This window comes from Marmota marmota, unplaced genomic scaffold, assembly GCF_001458135.2.
Source record: "Marmota marmota marmota unplaced genomic scaffold, marMar, whole genome shotgun sequence".
NCBI lineage: Eukaryota > Metazoa > Chordata > Mammalia > Rodentia > Sciuridae > Marmota > Marmota marmota.
Window position 1 is genome coordinate 4,810,428 of NW_025999869.1, and position 22,487 is coordinate 4,832,914.

At 47.5% G+C, this 22,487-nt stretch overlaps 1 long non-coding RNA gene across 3 annotated transcripts; it reads right to left on the bottom strand.

The window, feature by feature from the left end:
• Positions 1-9,062: 9,062 nt before the first annotated feature.
• Positions 9,063-13,069, bottom strand: LOC125620429. Of its 3 annotated transcripts, XR_007352089.1 has the most exons (4): positions 12,844-13,067; positions 12,226-12,453; positions 11,751-12,002; positions 9,063-11,276 (listed from the first exon to the last, which is right to left on the bottom strand). It is a non-coding gene; the product is annotated as an uncharacterized LOC125620429 (long non-coding RNA). The 3 variants fall into 3 exon arrangements; XR_007352088.1 differs by having other exon boundaries at positions 9,063-12,002; positions 12,203-12,453; positions 12,844-13,069; XR_007352087.1 differs by having other exon boundaries at positions 9,063-12,002; positions 12,844-13,065.
• Positions 13,070-22,487: the final 9,418 nt, after the last annotated feature.

Consider the following 22,487-nt stretch of genomic DNA (forward strand, 5'->3'; position numbering starts at 1 on the left):
AGGGTAGAAACAGAGCCCCCCTGTTTTTAGCCCCAGGGGCACACCCCCATAACTTTCTCCTTTTTCCAGGTTTGCCCTCACCACGGCAAACTGTCTGCTGGGGAGATCACCCAGATTGAGGCCAGGTGAGTCCCCCTCCAGCTGCACTTTATCCCTCTTTATCCCTCATGGTTGTCCTCTGACTCATCACCCCATTTGTGTCCTCCCCCATGCTGACCACTGTCAGGAGTCACCTCGTTGACTATGGATTAGTTTCCTTACTGTCTCTCTGCCTCCCAAGTGTGCGATTTAAAAGGACAAGGACTTGACTCATTTATTATCAAGTGTTCCTGCTAAGTGGGTGTGGGGGGCATTTCCACAGTGCCACTGTGACTGTGCACCACTGTGACTGTGCACAGAAGGCCTAAGGAGTGAACGATGCAGCTGAGTGAATTGTTGGTGGCTGCCTCCGGGGAACAGCCCTTCCAGACGCCTTCTTCAGGGCGAGAGCTGAGGCTGGTTTTCAGATCTCCCCCTGGGTATGGCCGATCATCAGAACTACAGTGACCTTGCCAAGGTCACCTGCATCTCAGCCAGTGATTTGTATGGACCCCGTCTGTGGGCTGCACATTACAGGGCGCTAGGAGGGAGGCCCACCCAGCCTCCAGTGGGGGTTCCCTGCCCTGATGAGCACTTTTTAAGGAATCAGGTAGAACATTCCTTTGCTAGATAAACTCACCCATGTCCAACCAGATAATTCATCATAGGCTACTCGAGAGGAGCTGTGGGAGGGGGTTCTCCATTTACTTGGTGCCCTGGCCACAGCATTGTCTGCCATTGGCTTGGGAGACTACAATGACCTTGAGCATTCAGGCTCTGAGTCCCAACAAACTTGGGCTCCATTTCTGAATTTTCCTCTTACTAGCTCCAGATGCAAGGCAATTCATTTAACTTTCCTGATCCTCAGCTTTTCCATCTGCAAAATGGGAATATGCAAACCTGCTTTCTGGGGTTGTAAAGATTAGACTGCGATGGTACAGACAAGGCACTGAATACGTGCTCCATGAGTGGCGGTGACCAGTGATGGCAAAGCTGGATCAGGCTTTCCATCTGCCACATCTGCTGGATCCTTTTAAAATGATCTAGTTTTAGTTTCCTTAGCCACTTAGCTTACAGATCTTTTTTTTTTTTAAAGTCATTTAGATTTTTATTTCCACTTCAATAAAAACTGCAAGAGGCTTGCTGGTCATTGCTTTTCTGGCTGTGGAAATGTTTAGCGATGTTGAATGTGTACCCTCCAGCTGCACTTTATCCCTCCGTGAGCTCACCCAGTTCCCCAGCCATGCATGAGGGTGTGGGCAGCAGCAGGCTCAGGGCGCAGGTGGCCCAAGTGGAACCCAGTAGTTGCCATTGGCTTCCTCATGTGAATTGGGTGAGCCCATTTCTTCATTCATGAATAAAGCTTGACAGACATTTGGGTCCAAATATGTAGGGTTTAATTTTACCCTCGAGGAGCCTCTATTATACTTGGGATGATAAAATGAGTAATTCTGAAATCCCAGTGATAGGGTCCAATGATTACTATCCAGTCTAGGGCACGCCTCCCGGTTCAAGTTCTTCAGCTCCTGTATTGCTGAGCTCGATAAAGAAGGTGTGGACAGCCGCCTTTCACTTCAGCAGAGTTGACCCCTGAACAATGCAGGGGTTGAGCACAGTCTAAGTTCCAAACACAGCTTTAGACTCCCCCAAACTTAACTCCTAGTAACCTGCTGTTGACTGGAAGCCTTGCCGATGACATAACAGTCGATCAACTTGTATTTTGTGTATGCAGAACACGTGGTTAAAAATAATGGAGAACGCGAGAGATCACTTTTTACTGCAACACACAATTTACCGGGGAGATGAACTGCTCGTGCAGAGATGATTGGCATCCCACGGTGTTTAAGAGGCTATTCAGCACACTTGAGCTCAGTGCCATAGCAACAGGAGGTGGCTACGAAATGATCACAGCATTTCGGTCTGTGTACCACAGTCAACTTCCTGCCATGATGATGTAACGCCGCATCTTTATGTTTGCTTACATTTCTCTCAGCTGTGAATGGTGCCGTGGGTGGTCTATAAGTGTTTGTGAAAGTTTTGTTAAATTTTAACTATCTATAATAGATTTGTGTATGTCTTATGGTAGTTATTATAACCTAGACTGTTATGGATCTAATTTATGCATTTATGACATACCTAACTGTAGCTTTACCTTAACTGTTTTTTGATATTTCTAGGCTAAGCAGTGTTAATTCTTGACCACCTGAGTTTTGTCAAATGATCACAAATTTCAACAAAACAAAACAAACAAACAAACAAACAAAAACCCCATGTCTAAGTGGGCCTTGACAATTCAAACCCTGTTGTTCAAGGGTCAGTTGTATTGATCTCATGAAGGCCACTGCTTTCTGTTCCTTCCTCTCTTTGGCTGGGGAAGAGGTGTGCTGAGGTTAAAAATCCAATGGGTAAAACAGCACTGGATGCCGGTGGGGCAGAGCTTGGCTGGGTTTGCAAAACTCAGAAGGAAGCCATGATCCTGGCATGTGCTTTTGAGACTTAAGACCTACTCAGGGTAGTTCTTATGGCTCAAGTCGTTATCATAGCCAACAGCTCCCCAGGACTGCAGCCTGCCTGCGTGCCCCACCTCTGACCTCGCCAGCCCACCTAGCCAGTGATCTGTCAGTCCCCAAACACACCAGCCAGCTTCTGCAGCTCTGCATCTGCCCACGATGCCCTCCACCTGGTGTTTTCTCCTTGGCCCCTGGCTGAATGACTCTTACCCTTTCTGACACAGATGCTGTGGCTCACTGGGGCTCCAAAGCAGTCTTCTCAAAATGGGTCTTTGGTAAGTACCTGTGAGCAAACTCTTCTGATTAGAGGAGTACAGTAATAGCAGTGTGAGTGGTTGCTTGTCTGTTGAGTCTGGCTATAGCAAATTTGTGCCATGTTTTCATGTCTTGCTTTCTTCATTTTATTTTTCTGCTAATTTATTTTTTATTGTACAGTCATCTCTTGGTATCCACAGGGAATCGGTTCTAGGAGCCCTGCGGACACCAAATCCTGATGCTCAAGTCCATTTTACAAAATGGAGCAGCATTTGCACATAACTATGCACGTCCTCCCGTACCCTCTAATTCCGCTCGTGTCCTGTGATACTTAGCAGGAAGTGAAGGCTGTGCAAATAGCAGTTGGTCCACATCATTTAGGGAATAATGACAAGAAAAATGCCTGCAGGTGTTCAGTGCAGGCACATTCCCCCCGTAATGTGTTCAACTCCTGGTTGGTTGAATCCATGGATGTGGAGCCCGTGGATATGGAGGGCTGACTGCACTTCATGGAAGTCCTGGAGTGTGAGGGAGGAGAGGCAAAGCAGAGCTCGTGGCCTCCACAGCCAGTTCCCCGCCTGAAGTTTCAAGCTTTCCATTTGCTCCACTACCTCATCTTCCTCTCTGCAGGTCCTTTGCACAGAATCCTGCTGCCACCTGCTCCTTGACTTGAACCTTCTCCCAGCTGGGCCACTCTTCTGTCCTCTCTCCAAGTGGCCCTCTGTGCTCCTGGCCTTCTTAGGCAGCTCAGGTGTGACATCCCAGTCAGGCCTCCTAAACACACCATCTCACTCGGGCTCTGCATGCCCTCTCTCTTCCCTGAACTTGATCCCAATCAGAGGGGCATTGCTGGGAGTTCCACCTCCCTGCTAGATCCCTCCCCCCCAGCTATGAGCTCCCTGAGGTTAAGCTTCATCGCACTAGCTTGGCCATCACCATCTCCCTGGCTTCCAGTAAAAGGCCTAGCACATAGTAGGTCCTCAGTAAACATGTTGTGGGCCCATTGGATGACTGGGGAAGTGAATGGTAGAACTCAAAGATGGGCACCTATTTTAGTGAATTACCTGGCTGCCCCTAGGCAGAATTGCTCGTTCTATCATTTTGATTGTCTCTGGGGTCTAAATAAATTTCTTTCTTTCTTTTTTTGTAAATAGCTTCTCACTTAGTAGAGCCTCTTAGAAGGTATGGCTTTGCCCCCAGGGAGAACTGAGTTTCAATCTAAAGCTCCGCCAACCTGCTGGAAGACCCTAGGCAAGTAAGTGGACCTCTCTGAACCTGTTTTTCTCGCCTGCTAAATGGATATATCACCCTCCCTCACAGGACCATTGGAGGATGTGATGAGCAGGTCAAACAACAATACCTGGCAGAGCAGCACAGACTAGAGCTTGGTCCCCTTCTTGCGGTGCTGTGATTTTATTTATTAAGGAAATCCAGGCATCTCCGAAACAGGAGATACCACAGCACCCAGCACAGGTGAGCTCGGTAAATAAGTAATGCTCAAGTTATCAGGTGACAATCACACCAATTGATCAGTGTTTTTAGTTTCTTAGCCCATAAAATGGGCATAATAATCTTCAGAGATTGGATAAATTAGAGAGATTTGAATAAATTAGGCATTTAGCTCACTGCCTGGCACATTCTACAGTTTGATAATTAGTAATTATTATTATTGATAAAAATGACCTGCATGATAATGTTCCCAACTTCTCAGCAGTAGTTAATTTGCAAAAGAACAAACGAAAGGAAAGCTCGTGGTCTGGCTGGACTTTTTTCTGACATGTGAATAGAGCTGGGCTGTCCTAGGCGCAGACCTGCGAACAGATTGCCGGTTCGGCTGCAGTCGGGAGTGCCAGCAGGGGGCGCCGTTTCCTCAATAATGAGCCAAAGGCGAGCGATTGAGACTCCAGCTGTAAGTTTGAGGTGCAGGAACTGGGCAGGTTCTGAACAGCAATCTGCTGAGTGTAGCTCCCAAGCTTGGAGCCCTAAATACCAGACTCTTTCTGCTTTTGTCACTAACTTCAGTGAAAGCCAAGACTGGGCTGACCCCAGAGCCTGTGGGCGGCATGCTGTGAAGGTATCATAGCAATCACGGAGAGCCGCTGCCCTAGGAAGGGTTTCTGGAAGATTCTGGGGGCGCAGGAATTCGCACCTCCAGATCTGCAACTTCCAGGTGGTTCCTCAGGCGTGCAGTCCTCCCTCCTCCACCTACCTCCTTGAACTGCGGGGAGGTCAGGGCAGGACGCATGCCAGGCAGGTGCATTCAGTATGTGGCAGGTGGGAGCGTGGGAGGGAGCACCCCAGCAGTCTTGGGGAATTCTCAGCCACCCCTTTCTGGCCGGTGCCTTGCCTGGTGGTCTGGTGGTCTGGTGCTCTGGGTCTTCCTTGGATCCTGACTAACCTCTGGCTGTGAACCCCACCACAAAATGAACTTGACCAGTGCCTTCCTCCTAAGAGAGACAGAGGGTCTTTGGAAGGAAGTTTTGAAACACTTGGAAGGCAGGAGGAAGGGCATAGTGTGCTCTCCTGGGGGTGTTACTGTCCTCGTTGTTACTTTGGCACCCTAGATGGCCTTTGTCCCCGTGGCTGCACTCTGCACCTTGGGCAGATGGCAGTGGAGCCGTCTTCCTACCACAGAGGAATGTGCCCTCTCAAGGGTTCGCTGAGACACTCAGACCCCATGTCCACCTTTCACCTTCTCACTTTCCATAGAGGCCAAAGGAGTTGCATATTCCTCATTATAAGAAAAAACAAAACAAAACAACAACAACAAAAAACAACCCCAGCTAAACTGTGGTGACAAATAGCCCTGCTGCTGTTCCTGTGCCACTTGTGACACAGGATGGATGAACTTAGTGAAGTTGTGGTCTGTATGAAAGGCCTGCTTAGGGGGGATGCAGGCCCTGTGTTCCTAGTGCGTCTAGATCTTCTATATTTTTTTAAAAGAAATTCAGATTTTTAAGTAAAGTCTCCTACATTTTCTTTTTCTATTAACGTTGACTTAATTGAAACACACATATTACACAGACAGGCCAGAGACTTTATATCAGCCACGGACCATCAGCTTTCAACTCTGGCTTATTGGAAAGTCCATCTTTGGCATGATATTCAAAGCCAACCGCCAGTGTCCATTGCTGATTTCCTGGACCTTCTATACCCCATTCCTGTCAAATATTCTGTCCCTTTCACCCCTATCTGCTATCTACTTAAACCCCCTTCCTGCTCCAGTCTTCTTGACAGACTTAGTGTTCATTTTTCTAGGCCAGTCAAATGCCACTCCTTCTTTTCTGGAAGAATTCCTTAAACTGGCTTATCCACCATATTTCTTTCATCCAGTTCTGAGGTTGGTGGTTTCTCAGGAGGATAAACATCAGCTCCCAATACTTCTGCAGCCATCTCCTCTTGTCTTCATTTGCAAAGATTCTTATTATTACCAAGTAAAATCTTAGGGAATGAATTATAGATCACATTAAAGAATTGTATTGTGGAAAATTTTCTAATGTACTCAATAATAGTAGAAAGATCAGTAAGATGGAGCTGGGATTATGGCTCAGTGGCAGAGCACTTGCCTCACATGTATGAGGCACTGGGTTCCATCCTCAGCACCACATAAAAATAAATAAGTAAAATAAAGGGATTGTGTCCATCTACAACTAAAAAAATATATTTAAAAAAATGAACCCACATGTTATCATCTCACGGCTCTAATAACTGTCGACTCATAGACAATCTCATTTCATTTACATCATCCTGACTCCAAAATCAAAATTTTGAAATGAAGTTTAGACCTCATGCATTTTCATCTGCAAATATTTCTGAATATCCCTCTAAAAACAATGCCCTCATTGGGGCTGGAGTTGAAGCTCAGCTTGCCTCACATGTGTGAGGCCCTAGGTTTGATTCCCAGCACTGCGTGTATGTAAGTAAATAAAATAAATGTCCATCAACAACTAAAAAATATACTTTTTTAAAAAAAATGCCCTCATTTTAACATGAAAAAATGAAAATATAGAAGTAGTTTGATGGATTCCGTGTGCTCATTGTCTGACTTCAACAATGGTAAATCCATGAGCCAATCTCATGTTATCTATATTCCTCATTCTTCTTTTTCATAGATTATTTTGAGACAAACTGTAGACATTTCAATGCCTATGTGAACAGTTTATGTCTCTAAACTAAAATAGTCTATACGCACAATAATAAAATTGAGCCCCTACTTCACACCATACACAAAAAGTAACTTAAAATGAATCCATGACCCAAATGTAAGAGACAATGCTGTTCAGTCCTAAAAAGGAATGAAGTTCTGAGCCCTGCTTCAACATGGTAAATCTCAAAAACACGTAAAGTGAAAGGAGCCGACACAAAAGCCACAAATTGTATAATCTGTTATGTGAAATAGCCAAAATAGGTGACCCAGGGAGATGATGCAGATGGGCAGTTTCGGGGGAAATGGCGCTTCATTTTGGGTGATGAAACGTTCTGGAACACTGTGAACTTACTAAACACCACTGACTCCTTCACGTTAAAATGATTGATTTTAAGCTCTGTGAATTTGACCTCAATTAAAATAACCATACTACCATTTTCAGAGCTAAGAATTTAACATTATTTTTTTTAAATATCCAATATCTGAGCCGTTTTCAAATTTTCCTGTTTTTATAAAAACACACAACAGATTGCTTCATCTGGGATACAAGGGAGGTTCACACATTCTGAATGGTTGACATATTTTCTTGCCTCTTAATCTGTAGATTCCTCTTCTCTCTCTCTCTCTCTCTCTCTCTCTCTCCCCTAATTTCTTTTGATTGAAGAGACTGGTCCATTTGTTTTGTAGATTCTGAATTTTGATCACGGTCCCCTGTGGTGCTGTTAGACATATTCCTTTGTCCCCTGCATTTACTGTGATTTGACCATTAGTTCTAGAAGCTTGGCAAGACTCTGTTTTGTGTCTCTGAAAGGATGACCACCTCGTGGGCACACCATGTCCAACAGCCTGTCTTCGGTGGCATGAGCAGACAGAGACGAACACTGGCCAGACCCATGAATTCCCTGGGGTGTGCGAGTATGTGGCCATCTCCCCTGCCCTCTGCATTTATTAGCTGAGATCCTCCATACAGAGAAGAATCAATGACCCAAATGTAGGAGACAATGCTGTTCAGTTCTAAAAAGGAATGAAGCTCTTCTTCAACATGGGTAAATCTGAAAAGAACGTGAAGTGAAAGGAGCCTCTTTCACTACTGGATTTCTGCAGAGGAACTCTTCACCTAGGAGAGTCAGACACAGGTTTGATCCCCCTCCTTTATTAAGTGGTTTTGAAAATAGTATCTAGTTCCCTAGCATCTTCCAAAAGTGGTCATTTTGAAGTATCAGTTATAAACTCACGAGTTTGAGCATGGTTCATGTATTGCGGTCCTTTATATTATTATTATCTTTGTTGCAAGGATTAAGTGAATAAAGCCCCAGTTCCCCCTTCTGGACCCGTGACAGCCTTGGAGTCTTTTTGTCACAGGCTTGGTATTTCCCCTGGCTCCCTCGTCTGGTGTGAGATGTTGCTGTTCCTTCTTCAGAGCTGGAATTCGCCATCCCCGCCCTCCCCCCCAGGCACTGAAAGCCTTTCATCTGGAGGGGGTCCTTTCAAAAAGAGGATCCTATAACTATTATTACACATAGCAATTGAACAGCCATTCTTTTGCTTATGTCCCCCCTTGAAATCTACCTTGTGATGTTGAGTTTTCATGGCTCTTTCATCTACCCTGGCTTTCACACTGGGTTATCTTCAAAATCAATCATGTGAAGCAACAATACCAAAGACCCACGTCAGTCACTATGCCAGGGGCCTTACAGACTCAGCTCACTGGCTTAATGCTTGAGATAGACTACAGGTGGAGAATAATAGCTCCATTTCATTGACAATGAAACCGAGGCCCGGAGGCACAAAATCGCTTGCTTATTCATGAAAGTTCATCCAGAACATTGGCAGTCACCTAATTCCAGGTCGCCTGCCCTTTATCCTGAAGTCCATGAGGAGGGGACATGTCTGGAAGTCAGTTAAGACACGCAGTTACGTTTGGAGGTAGCCCAGCACCATGCAATGCTGTGTGTTTGTAGCGGGTTATTATAATGAATTCTGCTATCATATTCCAAACCTGAAAAGCCCCTCAGAAGTAACTTCTTAAAAAGTATTATTGTTACAGAAAATGATGAAATTTCACCTCCTCCTTAGAGAAAAGCCTGTGTTTATTGTTGTCTTCCTCATGGAAGGCTTGAAAGCCAGGGATCTTAGCAGAATCCATCTTAGGGATTTGCCGGGGAGGGTTGCAGACTGTTTATCAAATGCTCATTGATTTCTCCCACATAGGAATTGCCAGCTTCACAGGCAGAACAAATAGGATTTTCTTTCTGCCTCCTTTATGCCCTTCTGAACAGTTATTTTGAAGCACAAATGCAGGAATAAATACACACATCCATAGTCCCGGGGGCTCTGAGGTCACAGTCTATAATTTTCTCTCTGGTTTGAGTTGGATTCAAAGTTTTATTACTTTTTTTTTTAACCAAATACATAGGATATGATGCTGTTCTAAGAATTTTACAAACTTTTAACTCATTTATTCCCCTTATGGAATCCTGTGAGATAGATGATGTCGTCAGCCGCATTTCAAAGATGAAGAAATTGAAGCACAGAGAAGTAAAGCCAGTTCCCCAAGGTGGCACAGTTGGTAAGCTGGGGTGATGTTGGTGCCTCAAGGCAGTGAGCTTCACCTCTGCCAGGCTGCCTTTCCATTTGTGGGCTCCTGAACCTGCTAGAGCCACATCTGCAGGACTGAGAGTAGCTAGGACACTATTTTCTATAGGTGAATGTGCCTGGTAAGGGTACTCGGATTTCAGACAAGATCTGGCAGAACACACCTGTCTTTGCTGGCATTGGAGGGCCAGAATTGTGAAATGTTATGCTTTATTTTTACCTAATCAGGTTTGATTTTAACAAAGAAAACTGAGATCTTGTTTGTGGAGGTAGCTTCTGCTTGCAGATGCCCAGATGCTGTGGTACATCTGACATCTGGTTGAGCCATCAGTTACATTTCAGCTACCTAACCAGGTTTCCATGGCAGCAGCCTCCCGAACGTCTATGCTTGACTTTTCTTCACTTTTAATGTGACTTTTGTCATCGTAATTATGATAATAACATAACAAGTCCTGATTATAATGACTAACATTTATCCAGGGTGTGCTGGGGCTGGGGACAGCATGAGCATGGCATGGGTCGGTGCCCTTTGATCTGCACAGTGACACGGGGAGATGGAGGCAGTGCCGATCTGCATTGTACAGGTGAGGAAACTGAGGTGTACAGAGGTTAACGAGTCACAGGTGTGGGCTTTGAAACCAGGCCTATTCAGCGGAGATCTGCTGATTTCCAAAACTACCTGTCACATAGCAAAATCATGAGCTTCACTCAAAGCCCGCATGGTAGACTTGGAGAGTCAGTTTAAAATTACTCTTTGGTGCCCTTTTCTCTCTTCATTGCTGAAACAAATATTTCTTGAGTCATCCTTCAGTACTAGATTGTGGACAGTAACTGAGAGAATAAGATGTAGTCCTTACTTCCTGGGACTGTCATGGGAACAGGCTTTTACCAGGTTAGGAAGGATCCTACATCAAGACCTTGGTACTGGCAAGCCCATAGGAGGAGGTTAGGATGTAGGGGAGGCTTCCAGGAAGAAGTGGTATTTAGGTTGGACAAAAAGAACATACCAGATGGGCACAGTGACACATGTCTGTAATCCCAGTGGCTCAGGAGGCTGAGACAGGAGGATCAAAAGTTCAAAGCCAGCCTCAGCAACTTAGCAAGGCCCTAAGCAACTTAGCAAGAACCTGTTGGGGATGTCTCTCAGTGGTAAAGCACCCCTAGGTTCAATCCTCAATACAGAAAAACAAAAACAAAACAAAACAAAACAACAACAACAAAAAACCCACCACCACCACCAACAACAACATTAAACCCAGAGTTTAGCAGGAAAAGTTAGGAGAAGGGGCATTCTGGGCATAGGGAAGATTATTTGCTTAAATGTGAGTCAAGGTAAGACAATATCTGGGAAATGGAAGAAATGCGGTATACTCTGAATTGGAGGTAGGGCATGGGGACAGTCAGAGATGACAGTAGAGAGTCAAGGACCAGATTGTCCAGGGGTTTATATGCTTTGCAAGAGTTCATACCTGATTCTTGGGGTGGCAGGAGCTTCTAGAAAAAAGCTGTAGCTTAGGATTCTCATGAGCCGTCAGCCACAGTGACCAGCCTTCTACAGCCCCACTTGAGGAGTGTGACCTGCCCGTGGGAGACCACCCTGGGAAGGAGATGCCTGATGACACTGGTGTGTCGTCCCTGCTGTCAAGCTCCCCACGGTCACCAAGATGCAGGCGATGTGGCGAGGCAGGGGACTGTGTAAATCATGTAAAATAGTTATTCATTTTGTTCCACTTCTTTAATAACAAGCAAGATTAAGTTTTAGTTTCTTTACGTGGAAAAACATCGTCATTATTGTTAGATCTAAAGCTGGCAAGGTTGACCCAAAAGACACGTACAGGGTGACACTGGGTGGGGAGTCCCTGGACCAAAGTGGCTGTGTATTCACTTTCCAGAGACAATGAAGCCCTGGCAGGGGAGGGTAAGAAGAAGTGCACTCCTCCCCGTCCCAGGGAACCTGGATCAGCCCTCTCAAGATGCCAGGTGAGGTGGTGGGTGGTCGTTGGGTCTGTTCTGCTCTTTCCTTCTTCCTCCTCCGGCAGCTCCCAGCTCTGCGCCTTTCCGTGCCCACTGTTTTTCATACTGTGTCATTTGCCCACTTGACAGTTCCCTCAAGGACGCCTTGTCCTTGGCACCACCCTGTGCCACAAGCACATGACAATCCTCACCCCCAGGTCTCGGCTAGCAATGAATAGAGACGTTGCAGTTCAGCTCGGCGTCCTCAAGATCTGAAGGACGGATACCTGTCCTGGGTATGTGCACTTCCACCCGGGGCGGGCGGACCTGCAGGAATGGATCAGCAATGCTGGAGTTTCAGACAGAGGGGACACACTGAGGCAGAGGAGAGGTGAAAGGTCCGTGGAGTGAGTCTCAGGAAACTCCCATCAGCTCATTATATGACACCCAGCAATTGCGTCTTCCTGTTTAAAAAATATATATATATTTGAAGATAATTTCAAACTTACAGAATAGTAAATGCACCCATTAGATTAATGTTAAGCATTTTACCGCATTAGCTCTTTCTGTCTCTGTACACGCTCATACACGTGTGCACAACACACTTCTTTCCCTAAACCACATGAAGGAGGTGCAGGGAACACGGCCCTTGACCCCTAGATACCTCAGACAAAGACGTTCCCTTACACAATCGCAGCAGAGGTCCCACCACGGATGTTCAAATTCGACACGACTCTTGTCTCCAAGGCTGCTCACATTCTGTTTTGTTAAGTGACCATAACACGCCTGGGTGGCGTCTCCCCTTTCAGGACGGTTTCCACTCGGGCATCAGTTGTGCATCAGCTTGTCATGTCTCCTTAAGCTCCTTTAATGCAGAACATTTCCAACTTTCACTCTCTTGACATCAGCCACTTTCTGAAAACAGGAGGCATCAGAATTACCTCAGTTTGAATCCTAGCTTTGCTGCTTCCGAGCTGAGTGACCCAAAGCAAGCTACTTCTCCTCCCTGAGTCTCAGTCTCCTCATCTGCCTAATGGGGAGAGTAATGAAGTGGGAATAGCATCCAAATAGATGGAAGTGGAAACAAAATATGTAGATAAACTTGAAATCAGGCATGGCCCTAAGACTCCTAACGAGGTGCCTGTTCCCTAGCAAGTGATCAATGCATTCGATTAAAGTAGTTAGTAATTAATGTGATGTCATCCACTCTGGCTTTGTCACTTACCGTGCTGTGTGACCTTGAGGAAGTTGCTCTGCCTCTGAGAGAAACAGCGTTCTCAGGGGTAAGGGTGGGGCTTTTAATACCTTCCTCCTGGGGTTGAAGGAAACACGTGCGGCTGGTGCTGAAGAGCTCAAAGCTGGCTCCCTTTCCTCTTGCAAGTGCTGACTCCCCTCTTGCCAATAAAGCCTCCATTTCCCCCATCCGCACCCCTTACATGCGGAATTCTCCAAAGGACATTGCCAGCTTTGTGGCCATCAGTGATGGGGCGAAACCTTTATAGCAGGTGTGATTGTGTGAGAGGTCCAAATATCAGAGATGATAGCTGTTTAAAGAAGAAACTGGAAAATGGCACCCTCCCTGTGGGTGTTTTTCACCAAGCATGTTTTGGGGTAATCTCTGTGTTGGTCAAACAGGCTGCCATGGTGGGTGTGGTGGAGGGATAGGGTGGTAGTAGTCCCTGGTGGCTGTGATTCATTGTTGATCAAAATCAGAGTCTGGGGATCCACATGACCTTCATGTCCTCATGGAAACTCTGACGTGAGCCAAATGCCCAAAATAGAGCCCTCCAGGGCTCAGCAACCCTCTTCCGGAATGTGTCCCCAGGTCTCCCCAGGGCCAGGTCTCGGCTCAAAGCCACCTCCTCGGGGAAGTCTTCCCGGGCTCTGCATCTGATGCTGGACCCCACTCCTGAATTATGCCCCTGTCTTGTTGTCTCTTAGCAGAGTGTGTCAGTTGGCCTCACATCTGTTCAGCTGACTCTCGTGTCCCCGTACCATCTGGAAGTCACAGATGTCAGGGAACAGGCCTCTGCTCCTCTTCAAGGAAGTCCCAGTCTATGACATGGTGGTCACCAATTTCATTGGTCACCAATATTTGCTGCCTCAATAAGTGAAGCCTCTTCCACTCTGGCCCTTCTGTGGTGACGAGTCCCAAAGGCTAGTGGTGGAGTACACTGTGGCCCACGCCCCGGCGTGACCTTGAGGGCACACCTGGGAACTTGGGAGGGTCTCTGTGGTGGGTGAGTTAGGACAAGTTAGCAGGATTGTGGCTTTGACCCCTGGGAGCAGTAAAACCAGCTTCCTCCCTGGGATTGGATTTCTTCTTTGGAGATGACTGGTTCTCATGATCCCATTGGTTCCCCGTGGGTGCAGATACCCTGGGAGTGTGGGGGCATTCCCTGTCCAGATGAGCTGCAAGGAGGGAAAAGAGTCTGTGGGTGTGAAACAAGCTTATGGTTTGGTTGCTGAAAGTCCTGAAGCTCATTCAACCTTCAGGGGTGACCTGGGTGCCGGGGTCTATAAGGTGTAGGACACCTTTAGGCTCTCGTTTCCTACCTCAGCATCCGGGATCAGGACTTAGGGTTTAAATCCCTGGCAGGCTACATGTATCTCCGTGACTTGGCCAAATGCTTTTCTTCTCTTGAGAAGCAGTGTCCTCCCATGCAGGAAAAATAACCCCTGCCTCGATTGTGAGGAGAGTGTCCTGTCCACACAGAGTGCCCAGCATGGGCCTCAGGAGAGAGCCACCTGCGTGATCAGTGCAGCCCAAGATGGAGGCTTCAGGAGCCTGTCAGACCTGAGTGTGTATCTCGACTCCCCCACAGCACAGGTGACTGGTGATAATGCTTGTCACCTCTCTCCAGCTTCTGTTTCTCACCTACAAATTGGCTAGAATAATATAGTTGACCCTTGGTGTCCTTGGGTTTCACATCTGCAGATTCAACCAAGAACAAATGAAATATATTTGGCTCTGGAGGCTGAGGCAGGAGGATCAAAAGTTCAAAGCCAGCCGCAGCAACTTAGGTTCAAAGCGACTTAGTGAGACCCTGTCTCAAAATAAAAAAATAAAAAAAGGAGCTGGGGATGTGGCACAGTGGTTAAGTGCCCCTAGGTTCAAACCCTGGTACCAAAAAAAAAAAAAAAAAGAAAGAAAGAAAAAATAATTGTATCCATACTGAACATGTATAGACTTTTTTCTCACTATCTCTTAAACAATGCAGAATAACAACTATTTACATAGTATTTACATTGTATTAGTATAAGTCATCATCATCTAGAGTCGTGGAAAGTACAGGGGAGGATATGGTACATTATATGCAAATACTACGTGGATGTACATGAGGGGCTTTGAGCACGTGTGGATTTTGGTACCTTCAGGGCTCCTGTGGGTGCTGAGAGACAGTTGTATATTTCCTGGGGCTACTGGAAGGACTGTCCAGAATATTGTTGTATAAATTGCTGTTCGGGTAATTATTGTTGTTTAAGGCCTTATAAATTTAGATCCTTCCCACTCAAAAACTAAGTGGTTGCTGAATCCCCTAAATACAGGAACAGGCGTATTATCCCCAAGTGCATGGAACTCACTAGTCCTGTGCATTGTCGTGTTCTGTGCAAGAGAAACAACCTGGTCAATGACCTCTAGCATCTGGGGGCAGGTGCAGCGTTGTGAGGATGTGTCCCCGGGAAGTGGTGGAAGTCACCCCTCCCTCCTGTCCTCTGCTACCTCTCCTCCTTCCCACCTCCCTCGCCCTCAACCTGGACCATCAGCCTGCTCAGCCTCTGCCCTGATTCCTCTGGAGTTCAAGTCACCACCTGGAGGTGCTCCTCCAGAATGGCCTGCCCTGGGGACCTCTCCCCCTGCAATATCTGTGCTGTTTGGTTCATTTGTGGACATGGAGGCAAGTGACCTTCTGTTACTCGATTCCATGGTTTTGTTTGCAAGAACACAGACGCGCAAGTAGCCGCTGACAATATGTGTTCCAGCATCATATACGGGGCATATTTTGCTCAGAAACATGCCCTGTTAGTTGTTGAAACCTCTTTTGCATTCCCTGAAACAAATGACACTATGGCGTATTTTCTTTTGGGGGGAAGTAAATAAAAGCCTTTTATGTTGACAATGATAATATTATATCCTACAATCTATTTGCATTTCTCTATTCTGTGGATTTTATTGCTCGATATAAATCCCCAGGCTGAGGAGCATTAAGCTTCACTCAGGAAAGAATGGTGCATTTTGTCACAGACTGGACAGCTATGTGCCCAAGATGCCACCTGCAGGGATTGCCTTCTGCCCTGCTGTGAAGGGGCAAGACTTGGACAGGAAGACGTGTGGATGTGCACGCAGGCTCGGGCATATGCATGTGAAGCCTCGGTGATTCTTTTTGGATCCACAATCAAAATCCATTTCCAAGAGGGAGACGGTCCGGGCATGTGCCTCTTCCATGTGCTACCTGTGGCCCATCCCTGCCAGCTGGCTCTTCAGAGAAGTGGCCAGCACCTGCATCAGCTCTGGCCAAAGCTCTTTGGCTCGGGTAAAAGGCAGAACATGAGACTGAGGACATAAATCATCCAAGAGGCTTGTAGAGCAGTTGAGTCTCTCACCACTCCCTGCGGGGCTTCTGAATACTTCTGAGAGCAGGAGCATTGTTCCAACAGGCAAGTCAGTAAAAACCTGCAGAGATAAACTGTGGCACTGCTTGAGTTTATTAGTGCTGACCATTGACGGCCCCCTGGGCACTTCTGTGTGCCGTGCCTTGTGCTAAGCACTATCTCATTTAATCCTCACAACAGCCTTGCAAGGTAGGTTATACTGTGATCCTCATTTTACAGACCAGGAAGCTGAGGCTTAAAGCTCCTCAGCTGAAAACCTGCAGAATAGGAATTCAAGCTCTGGACAGTTCTGGCGAGAGTAACTGGTGGCAGGAGAAAGGACATAATGACTCCCTGGGAAACCTTCAGAGACAGTCATGAAGCCCCTCCTGCTGCCTGCACGTATGACCTTGCAGAACACAAGAGAAGAATGAACGGGTAGTGGGTGTAACAGGGCAGAATGTGGCGAGTGGCTTGGTACAGGCATCCTGGGAGACAACCTGGCTATTTCAGGCAAGGCCATCTTCTCTGCTCTTGAGGGAAGCTTCTCAGGTGCAGAGATGGGATTCCCTTGCCCAGGCACAGGGAAGAGGCTTCGGCTGAGGGGTTTGGTGACGATGTCTCCACAGAGCTCTGAGGTGGGGCAGGCAGCCCCTGCTTGAGCCCTATTTGGAAGAAAGTCCCAGACCTGGCAGTTTCTGTGCCCCTAGGTCACGTTAAGGAAATGGTCCTCAAAATACCCAGGTTTAATGGAAAAGTTCTTGGCTTTAATTATCAAATCCCTAAAGTGCTTATTTATTGTGCTTTAAGCCATGCCCATTTTTCTATTTTAAGTCTCAGGAGGGTTCAAGTCAGAGCGGCAGTTGGAAGGGGACGAATACATGATTTCCTTTAATTTTTTTTTCCTTCCTTTTTGCTTTTAACTTATCGGGGGCTTTAGTCAAATGCCTGTTTTCAAATCGAGCCTTTCAGGAGAACATTTGTGAATGACTCTGCCCCCTTTGTTTTCCAGGTAATCAAATCCAATTTTCACTTAACCAGAAAAGCAAATGTTTTTAGAGCTATGCTGACTCCTCAGAGGGTGGTTTCCTAGGGTAGGAGGTCAGTGTCACCAAACAGAGGAGACAGTGGTCAGGACCGGCCTCTGCTGACTCCCACACAGCCCAGGAGAACATATCGATGTCGCTGTGTTTTCAATTGAAATACCAAAGGAATGTCCACGCCTTGTCCTTGGGCCGTGGCTGGGACGCTGGGACAGCTAGACTCCTGTCCAGAGCTTTGTCATCTGTGTGGCAGTGGTGGGCAGGTGGACCCAGCAAAGCCTGGTAGCACGGGCTTAGCCCAGGTCTCAAAGAGCCGGACAAATGAAAATTGATTTTAGGTGGCACTTGGAGGAGATGTCAATAACCCGAATCCCACAGTGACGTATGGTTACCTTTCCACAGCTCCATCCTTCTGAGCCTGTGAAGGACAAAGCCTTAAATTTGTGCTCTGTATCTGCAACTTCCTCCTCATCTCTGGGTTTCAGATGAAGACAGATCTGACCTTAGTCTTAGATACAGTGGTTTTATTTCCTTTTGGAAAAAATTTATGATAACCCTGCTTTATAGCAATTTTGAGATAAGATAAAAATTTCATTTGAAAATAAATCAGTTTAAGGTTGTTTGCAAAAACAACCTTGATGTGTCTGTGGATGCAGATATGGCAAGACTCAAGAGGCAGAGGAGGAAGCCCCCAAGTGTGGGATGTGCCGCCTTGGGCTGGAAATTCAAGAAAGTTGGCTTCTCTGATGCCCGGGCATGATGGCCATTTACTTCAAGGCTGGTGGGATCAGAGATGCCCAGGCCCTGGGATCAGAGCTGATTTCAATCTTCCCGGCCCTACTGACTGTGTGCCTTGGCCTTCTGGTTCTGTTTTTCCATCTGTAAAGTGGGTCTGAGGAGCAGCTGGAGAAGAGCAGGGAGCATTAGTTCCTAGGATAGGGAGAGCATTGGTTCCTGTCTCCCCAAGGTGCAGGCGCCCAGTTGACTTATTCTTTTATTGCCAGGGCCCGGGTTGCTTCTGGGAAGGGAGGGGATGTGGAATACAGTTTACCCCCTGCAGCCTGCTGAAGAAATGAACTCCTGAGGCCAGAAAGTCAAGCAAACCCATCTGGCCGAGACGACTCCGCAGCACAAAGTCAAAGTCACGTGAGAGTCTTGCGCACGGCAGCCCCTCCTCATTTCAGGCTGCAAATCTTGGGCAATCGGAGGCAGGCGCTGAATTAAGCTTAATTAAAATTCACTCTTAATTAGGGCCATTACTTAAAATCAACTCTATGTAATAAAGCTGTGTAATCATAATTAAGCCCCAGGAATGGAATTAGGAAGCTTAGGATGCCAGAGCCACGTGGATGGGCCCGGTGCCGGCAGGACAGCTCCGAGGGCTGAATTAACAGAATCTTTAAATAACTGAGGACCAATGGGCTTGCGTGAGGAGTGCGCCTGAGACCTGCACGGATGGCAGGTCCCAAGGAGGAGGGTTTGTGATAAATGGCCCGAGAGGCTAAACTCCAGGGTGGTGCTGTGGCAGGAGCCTGGGCCAGCGGTAGGAAGGCAGGAGGCCAGGTGTGGGGAGGCTGGCCTCCCCGTAGCTGTGGGTGAGGCGCACATGGCTTCTTGGGGTTGTCCCCAGCTGAGACACCAGGACAGGGGGCAGCTGAGTCCTCCACAGAGAAGTCTCTGAATAGTATAGGATTTAGACTCAGGACTCTGGATGTGGGGCTCTCTGGGGGGCTTCCCTTCAGCAAAGTCAAGATGGATGCCATCAGCTTATAGCACTGGGGGAACACGTGGAGTTCAGGGTCCTGGCTGTTGGTATCATAGTTACCATGGCTGTTGTTAAGGAAAGAGGGGAGTGGGATTGAAGTGACCTGTGACCATCTCCTGCCTTGACACTAACTGATAAGCACCCAAAGAGCAGAAATGTGTGATTTTAATGAGACAATCAGTTTTGAACTTTGGATGTACCAACTACTGGCCAAGTCGTCTAGGGCAATATTTTCCTTCCTTCCCAGTTCCTTCAACTATAATATGAATTATAACAAAAAGGTTGATCTGAGAAGAAGACACATAAAAAACTTACAAAGCCTGGTGCCAGGCAAACCACACAGTTTATATTGTTTTAAGATGTGTACATTGTTAATTATATTTGTATATTAAATTGCTGTGCTTCAAGCACTATTCTGTTTTATATGTAAGAACTACTTGTACGTTCATAATTGCCCTAGGAATAGACGGGATTATTTTCTCTGATTTATACATAAGGATTCTGAGACTCAGAGATGTACGTGACTTGGCTCAGGTCACATAGCAATAGAGTAGCAAATAGTAAGAGCAGTGTACATGACAGTTATTATAAGGTGAGAATCTATGTCTTTTGGCCCAATGATCAAGGTCAATAAGACCCACAGATAACATGTGCCTGGAAGCTGCAGGTAAGTTCCAAGAAAGGTCACTCGTGCTGCTCAAAAGCTGGTCTTACTGTGCAACTCACCCTGCAGAACAAGACCAGGCTTGGAGTTCAGAGGGGAGGGGCGTCAGGTGCTGACTGCAGAGCTGTGGAATGGCAAGGGGAGGAGGAAGCCCTTCCATCTGATTTTTTGGCCTAGTGAGCTGATTCCCTTGCTTGTGGGACTTGGGGATTGTTCTCAGAAATGGTGAAGGGACATTTAGGTACCAGCAGCCTAAAACCAGAGGCTTCCTGCTTGAGCCCCCCTCATCAGGGGCTGCTCACACCTCTTGTGCCCCAAAGACGTGTGCTGACTATGCGCCTGACACTGAGTGTGTCTGCTCATGCACTATCTCAGCCCAGCAGGATGGGAATCCTCGTTCTCATTTTGCAGAGATGCTGTCCAGGCTGGGGTGCCGCCCACTCTGCCGCTGCCCTAGCAGTCAGCACGAAGGTCTGTCCCCTCCACCTAGACTCAGGACCAAGAGACCTTCTGTGCCATAAAGGTCTTGCAGTTCACGTTTCCCAGACAGCTGCGTTCTCTCTGCTTGCCTGTCCCCAGGGATGGGGACGGACGTCACTACTTACTGAGTTAAATGCTAGTGTTTGGATAACAGGGTAGAGGCCAGGGAAAATGTGCCTGGCCTCATGGTTAAGAAGGCCTCCCACTTCGGACTTCCCATCTTCTCTGAGTGAAGACACACAGAGTATGTTTTTTTCAATCTGTTAAAATGTGAAGGTTTCAGTTCTATCACGGTTTTTGCAGGTGTGCGTTAGCATGTCCTCATGGGTTCACAAGGATCCTAAATGGGAAAGGAAGCAGGATGTAACCTGGTCATCATCCCAGGCCTCAGAGGGCCCTGGACCTGGTAAGGACACTCCTTGTGGATTCCTTGTTGACGCTGGGGAGGGTCCAGGGAGCACGGGTCCAGGGAGGGCCTCGTGTACCCTCACTGGACATGGAGGTGTGGGGCAGGAGGAAGGGCTCTTACCATCCAGTGGCAACCCGCACAGCCACGCGCCCTGCTGCTTTGAGGGGAGAGTAAAGGACGGGGGTAGGGGAGCCAATGGCCAACGTGGGTCCCCAGGGTCACAGAGGCCCTGTGAGTGCATGGTGGCCACAGGCTTCCCATGACACAACTCCAGGGGCAGCCTTCACGTGGGGTGTATGTAAGTGTCCCCGTGTGGTTGTTCCATGATCCCTCATCCAATGTAAGCCTCAACCCATAGAGCACCCCAGGCTGGGTTAATGCCACCTACGGGGGCTGAGGTCCAAGGGCAAAACCTTGACTTACGGTGTGCTCATAGGTACCAGCTCCTGACCCCAGGATAGTCCCTCTCCCAGTGTCTCCTCTTCGTCCTTCAACATTGAAAGCTTTTGCCTCTATTTACACTAAATAGAGCCAGTTCTACTTGCTGGTTCCTGTATTTTGGGCAAACTAAGCTGGCGGCCCCCATGGCCAGTCAGAGCAGGTATCAGCTCTCCGGGGGGGTGGTCACGAGAAAGGCCCCCCCAGACCTCCTCCTGAGACAAAGTTTAGCCAACATCTTATCTCCTGCAAAACACGTGAGGTAATGTTTATGGAAGCTCACTGTGTCCCCTTCCACCTGGCCGCAGGGTGCTGGCGTGACCAAACAGTGCCCGCGGTGGCTGGACTCCCCACACCCACGTTCACCACCCTCCGTGGGAGATGGAAAACCTCCTGCTGGCCAGAGGAGAGCCTGGCCCCTTTGGCCTTTCTCTGGCCACCATGTCTCCACTTTCCAAGGTACCGTCATAGGTGGACGCGGCCTTGGTTTACCTAAGATGAGATTGAGTCAGAAAGCAGCAAGGCCATCTTGGCCAGGGTTACAAAGGGAGCAGGTGACTGTCCTGGGGAGCCAGGGGCCCAGCTCTGATGTCCCCTCTGAGCTGCTCAGTGATAGTCATTTGTTGAAAGACTCCTGGTTTTTAAATGTGCATAGACGGAGTCGGGAATGGATGAACTGATGGGTGGGAAGCAGGTAGGCAAGGTAGCTATGGAGGGCAAGAAGAGAGGCCTGGAGGAGTGAGCAGACAGGTGGGTAGACAGGGACAGACTGCATGTGGCTGGGGGGGTCATGATGTGCGTGTGGACAGTTCTGGAAGAATGCATGGAAAACTGTGGATGATGGGCACCACTGGAAAGGCATGGGGAGCCTGGGAGGTGTGTGCCGGGGAGCGGGGCCGTTTACTTTTTTGCTCATTCCTTGCTCTCTGACTGTTGAATGGTTACATGTGCACAAATCTGTTTTACATCTCTTTCTCCTTCTTTGTCCTCTATTCCTGGACATCTGTCCACAGGAGAGACCAGACAACACTCTAGAAAGGTGGTGAGAGATGACCTGGGGACCCATGGAGTGATCTCTTTGCCAGCTCCTCCAGAAGAATCAAAGCCTTCGGTGGCTCTCAGATGCAACAGGTGGCTCAGAGACTGAAAAGAGCAGCCTAGGAAGAGAGCCATGCAGGGGACACCCTAGGGGCCCCTACCTCCATCCAGTGACCACAGATTCCCATGGCGGTGGCACTGGTGGCACTTGGACCTGGCTAAATGATTTTTTATTTAACCGCACAGCGGAATATTATGCAGTTATTAAGAGTCAATTAACCATCCTTCTTTTCTCCACACTCAGTATTAGATTGAAACAGCTGAAGAAGCACTTCTGCAGTCAGGGTCCCCAGAGTGGAGCATGAAGTCAAGCTAAAACACACCAGCGTGAATAATTAGCTCTTGGTTGTGACATTGTGAGTGACTGGCATTGTTTTTCAATTATTTTCCCATTCTCAATGCACCAATACACTATTCTTATTGTAAAAAATAAACATTTATAAAGAGCAATCTCTTACA